Source organism: Zea mays, chromosome 5 (assembly GCF_902167145.1).
Source record: "Zea mays cultivar B73 chromosome 5, Zm-B73-REFERENCE-NAM-5.0, whole genome shotgun sequence".
In the NCBI taxonomy this organism is placed as follows: Eukaryota; Viridiplantae; Streptophyta; class Magnoliopsida; order Poales; family Poaceae; genus Zea; species Zea mays.
Window position 1 is genome coordinate 100,868,252 of NC_050100.1, and position 6,102 is coordinate 100,874,353.

The window sequence follows — 6,102 nt, forward strand, 5'->3', positions numbered from 1 at the left end:
ATCCCCTAATAAACTATGGTTGCATTGGATTGTGCTCTAAAGGCTCTGGAGGCTTACTTACACGCTTGCACCTGAGACGTGTTTGCACAATAGTTGTTATTGTAAGATAAATTTAAGAAATGCTTAGGATAGGTGGGCTGATGGAAATAAGGTCTGATCTTTTGTCAGGAGTAGGTAATTAGGAAAATACAACATATTGGTTTGACTTTAGATAAAAACTAGAATCCTACAATCGTTATCAAATGTACCACAATCTAGTTGACTTCATCTCTTGTCGCGGATCAAAGAACACAACTAAGAACAAGATAAAACATAACTCAAGTAAATTAAGAAAATGAGGGTATATGATTTAGCTTTCGAATGTACGGTTTTACAAACCATTAATGCTGATTTTTTAAAGATAAATTGATTCAAAGCAAAATCAAATCCTTAGCTTAAATAGAATATATATTTTAAGGGATAGTCAAGGACCCACTATTCACGTTCATAAGGGGTCTTGATAAGTTACAAAGACCAACGACCGAAGAGACAACAACATAGCACCCTGACAGATTTTAGATGTCCACTTATTTTGAAGATCCTCGTTGATTTCGATAGAATTTTGATACAAAACTGTCGACGTTTCGAGACCGGGGGTCCCTAAGCCGACGAGTGAATGTCGCCGCGTGCCCCAGCCCAGATGGGTCGACGCGAGGCCGAGCGCGAAGGGGGGAAGCGAGGTGGCCGGAGACCGGTGTGAGAGAGGTGGGAATCCCGCGGCCTTCGTGTTCGTCCCGCGCCTAGGTCGGGTGCGCTTGCAGTAGGGGGTTACAAGCGTCCACGCGGGAGAGGGAGCGAGCGGCTTCAAGCGAGCGCCTGTCTCGTCCTCGTCCCCGCGCGGCCAACCCTCTCTAAGAGGGCCCTGGTCCTTCCTTTTATAGGCGTAAGGGGAGGATCCAGGTGTACAATGGGGGGTGTAGCAGAGTGCTACGTGTCTAGCGGAGGAGAGCTAGCGCCCTAAGTACATGCCGTTGTGGCAGCCGGAGAGATTTTGGCACCCAGCTGGTGTGATGTCGTGGCCGTCGGAGGAGAGATGGAGCCTGGCGGAGGGACAGCTGTCGGAGCTGTTGAGTCCTTGCTGACGTCCTCTTGCTTCCGTAAGGGGGCTGAGAGCCGCCGTCGTCACAGAGTATGCGGGGCGCCATCATTGCCTATCTGGCGGAGCGAGCCAGATGGGACGCCGGTCTTGTCCCCCGTGGCCCGAGTCAGCTCGAGGTAGGGTGATGATGGCATTCCTATCGACGTGGCTGGTCTGCGCCCTAGGTTGGGCGATGTGGAAGCTCCTCCGAAGCCGAGGTCGAGTCTATCTTCCGTGGCCGAGGTCGAGTTCGAGCCCCTGGGTCGGGCGAGGCGGAGACCGTCGGCTGAGGTCAGGGCGTAGTCCGAGCCCTAGGGTCGGGCGGAGCGGAGTTCGCCGTCTTCTGGGGCTGAGCCCAAGTTCGAGCCCTGGGTCGGGCGGTGCGGAGTTTGCCGTCTTCTGGGGCTTAGCCCGAGTCCGAGCCCTGGGTCGGGCGGAGCGGAGTTCGCCGTCTTCCGGGGCTTAGCCCGAGTCCGAGCCCTGGGTCGGGTGGAGCGGAGTTCGCCGTCTTCCGGGGCTTAGCACGAGTCCGAGCCCTGGGTCGGGCGGAGCGGAGTTTCCTATGGTGCCTGCGGCCGGGCCTGACTGCCTGTCAGCCTCACTCTATCAAGTGGCACCGCAGTCGGAGCGGCGCAGGCGACGCTGTCTTTCTGTCAGGCCGGTCAGTGGAGCGGCGAAGTGACGGTGGTCACTTCGGCTCTGTCGGCTGGGTGGCGCGCGTCAGGATAAAGGTGTCAGGCCACCTTTGCATTAAATGCTCCTGCGATTTGGTCGGTCGGTGCGGTGATTTGGTCAGGGTTGCTTCTTGGCGAAGACAGGGCCTCGGGCGAGCCGGGAACATGATCGCCGCTGGAGGGGGGCCTCGGGCGAGACGGAGATCCTCCGGGGTCGGCTGCCCTTGTCCGAGGCTAGGCTCGGGCGAGGCGTGATCGAGTCCCTCGTATGGACTGATCCCTGACTTAATCGCACCCATCAGGCCTTTGCAGCTTTATGCTGATGGGGGTTACCAGCTGAGAATTAGGAGCCTTGAGGGTACCCCTAATTATGGTCTCCGACAGTAGCCCCCGAGCCTCGAAGGGAGTGTTAGAACTTGCTTGGAGGCTTTCGTCGCACTTTTTTGCAAGGGGACCAGCCTTTCTCGGTTGCGTTTTGTTCCGGTGGGTGCGCGCGAGCGCACCCGCTGGGTGTAGCCCCCGAGGCCTCGGAGGAGTGGTTTCACTCCTCCGAGGTCTTAATGCCTCGCGTAATGCTTCGGCTGGTCTGGTCGTCCCTCATGCGAGCTGGCCGTAGCCCGGGTGTACGGTCGGGTCCCAAGTTCTCGGGCTGGTATGTTGACGCAGTCAACGGTTCGGCCGGAGCCGGGTTTGCGAGAACAGCCCCCGAGCCTCTGCATAGGGCGAGAGGGCGATCAGGGACAGACTCGACTTTTTTACATACGCCCCTGCGTCGCCTTTCCGCAAGGAGGAGGGGGGCAAAGCGCCATGTTGCCCTTGATGGGCGCCGAACATGGTGTCTCCGGTGAGCTGCAAGCGGGTAATCCGAGTGGACGTCCGTGCCCCGTTCGTTGGGGTCGGCTAGGGGCCCAGAGGCACGCCCAAAAGTACCTGCAGGTGATCTGCCGGACCTGGTCCCCTGGCGACGGGGTCCGAGGGCTCGATGCCTCCCTCTGATGGGATTCCGTTACAAGATCGTTCCCGCTGGTCTCGGAAATGTCCTAGGGTACCTCGGGAGCGCAGCCCGAGCCTTGGTTATGTATTGAATGTACCCATGGTCATCCCTCGCTCGGCGTCTGAGGCGGCTGTGAACCCTTCGGGTAGGGGTGGGCATTTTAAAACCGAAAACCGAACCCGAACCCGAACCGAACCCGAATAGACCGAATTGTCGGTCTATTCGGGTTTTCGGGTTCGGGTTCGGTTCCTATATGTATTATATTTCGGGTTATGGGTTCGGGTTCGGTTCCTAATCTTTAAAACCCGAATAGACCTAATAACCCGAAATGTAAAAAAGCTCTTAATATGTGATCGTATTATTATATGATTTATGAACTTATTAGCTAGAAATAATGATATCATCTTAACTATAGTATATATATCTTTGTATGCTAATTTTTATAGTCACTTGTTGTAGTAATAGTACTTTCAATTAATTATTCATTGTATATATTTTAACAAAATATACTAGTCTCTCTACAATTCGGGTCTATTTGGTGGACCGAATAGACCGAACCGAAATTGTGAGTCTATTCGGATTCGGTTCCTAAAATATTTTTGGAAATTTCGGTTCCCATTTTTCAGAACCCGAAATTTCACAAACCCAAATAGACCGAACCGAATTACCCTAATAGACCGAATGCCCAGCCCTACCTTCGGGGGCCAGCCTTCGAACCCCTGATCAGTAATGGGCGCGGAGCCCGAGCAGCCTGAGGCGGCCGTGGAACCCTTCCGAGGGGCCGGCCTTCGAACCTCTGACCAGTAGTGGGTGTAGAGCCCACGCGATCTGAGGCGGCTGTCGAACCCTTCCGAGGGGCCAACCTTCGAACCTCTGATCAGTAGGGAGGCTCGGAGCCTGGTTCCTTCACGGGGAAGGATCCTTTTCGGGGTATCCCCCTTTCCCGGTCCCTGTTGCAAGAGAGAGAAAGAGGAAAAAAGGAAAAGGATGCGAAATCGAACGATGCGGCGTACCTTTTTTGACGCGGTCAATATGGCGAAGGCGAAGCGTCGCCCGCTTCTCCTGCTAGAGGCGCCGCCTGTCCCGCCGCGGAGTTAATGCGACGGGTCGAGTGGTTGGCGGGGCGGCCGTTGCGCGTGCGCGAGCCGTTCGAGGAACGGAACACGGGCGCGTTGTCTTCACGCCGTGAGAGAGAGTTCTCTCGTTGCCCCCGGATGGGCCGTGAGCTTGGCTGACGATGTGGCCGCTGCTCCTGCCCGCCTGCCACCGCCATTACTGCCGGCCCATTTTTGGCCGCATTGACCGTCGTGCCAGGCTGGCGCTGCTGGGTCGTGCGCTGGGTCGCCTCGAGCCGCGGTATTGGTTCCGCAGTCGAGGAGGCGCGGTGGTGGCGCAAGTGGCGGTGCAGTTGCATGCACGAAGCATTCGGCGTGCCGGTTGCACGACACGTGGGCCTGGGCCTCCATGCTGGGCGTGTTGGGAGTCGGAGAGGTGCGCCCACTTGGCGCGGTTGCATGCCGCCTGCATGGCTACCCGCCCTTTCGCCCGCTGGTCTGGGCAAAAGTGGAGAGCCGCTTGTAACCGCTGGGCGGTTGTACGCACCGTGCACGGCGGTTTGGCTTCTTCTGCTCTGAGCCGGCTTGCATGACGTGTGGGACCCAGCCCCCGCGCCACAGGGGAGGACCTTGGAGTGTGTTGGAGAAGACTCAGCCCGCGATGGCTGGGGACGCAAGCAGGGAGAGTCGCTTTTAAAAGGAGGGTGACCCCCTTGGAAGGCGACCATGTCTTCGCGCTCCCTTATGCATCGTGTCTTTCCACCTTCCAAGCCCTCGGATGGGGGATATCCGCCGTCTTTCCGCCTCGTCGTTGGAAGAATGCAACTCCGTGGGGGTTGGCACCTTTCAGCCATCGTTCGACTTCAAGGATTTTCATCACACAGCCCGGTTGCACCTCTCCGCTGGTGGTCACCCAAAACGGTGACCTCCAGCCCCTGGATGGGGAGAGGCAAGCCGGGCTGTGATCTTGGTCCCGCCCTCAGCCTCGAGGGTGTTCGTCATCCTCGCTGGGGCGGGGAGCGAGGCGAGCCGGGGCTCTACCCCCTGCGCGGGCCGGCGGGCCACCTCTTCTTCCAGCTTCTGGTGGTGGCAACCACCCTCCGGCTCTGCGGAGGAGACGTCCTCCAGCCATGCCGGGGAAGGCGAACTGTTGCTGCCCAGCTAGGATGCAACATTCCGCCCTCTTCCTCGCTTTCGTGGCGAGTTCGGGAGTGAGGTCCTGCCGGTGCGCTTTGGAGCGGCCCGCTCTTTGGCTTTAATAGCTGGTTCGCATCCCTTGAGCGGGAACGCGAACGAGAGCCTTCCGGCGGCCGCGTCCATCCTGGGACCATGGCTGCTGCTGCAGAGGTCGCTGGCGGGTCCCCCGGTGCTCGTCGCCCCGCAGGCTCCCCGGTGTGGAGGTTGTACGTACCCGCGGGGACGGAACTAGAGTTCCGTCTGTAATGGCACTTCGAATGCCAGTGTTTTTGTTCATTGTGGCTGTCGAGGCCTGAACATGTATGTAATTTCGGCACGGAGCCGTGTTTTTTCCTCATTTTCGAGCACTATGACTCGCCTGTTGGTTGTCTGAACCGCTTCACCAAGCGTGAGTCGCCCCGTGTAAAGGTGACGAGTGAGGTATCCGTATCCCGGAGGCGTAGGAGTCCCTCGGCTCGGTCAGCCTTGTTGCCCGAGGCTTCTCTTGCTCAGTTAAAGGAACCCCTCGGCCGCCCTTCGATGAGCCGAGGCCAGGGGTAGCGGTGTCAGCGCAAACAGAGGCGGAGTCGGCTCAAAAAGAAGACCTGGTCGGCCGGAGCCTGGCCGGGTCGTCCGTTAGCGGGTCCGACGCCGGGATTGACCTGCCGAGGCCTCGGGCCGGGCTGATGCCCTTGGAGGACAACTGGCCGAGGCCTCGGGGTGACTGGCCGAGCCGCTTGCTCGGACCGGATTCTCGGAGAAGATCCTGGCGGCGATGGCCCGGGCTTGGTGATGGCGTTGTCCTTTAGAGCAGAGACCCTTGGACCGCGTCGCCGTCCGAGGCTATGTCGGGCCTCGCTGAAGGTGTTGCTGACGTCGAGGGTGCTGCTGCTCCCTCTAGCCGTGAAGATCCGAGCCTGCAGGATCGGATTATCTTGTAGCGTGTGTTTTCTGCGGCCGCCGAGGCCTAAACACACCCTCGCCGTGTTGTAAAGCTGCGTCTCTTTTCCTCTTGTTTCGAGTATCTGGACTTTTTTGTCGGTAATAGAATTGTTTTGTGCGAGCGAGAGTTGCTTCTCACGGAAG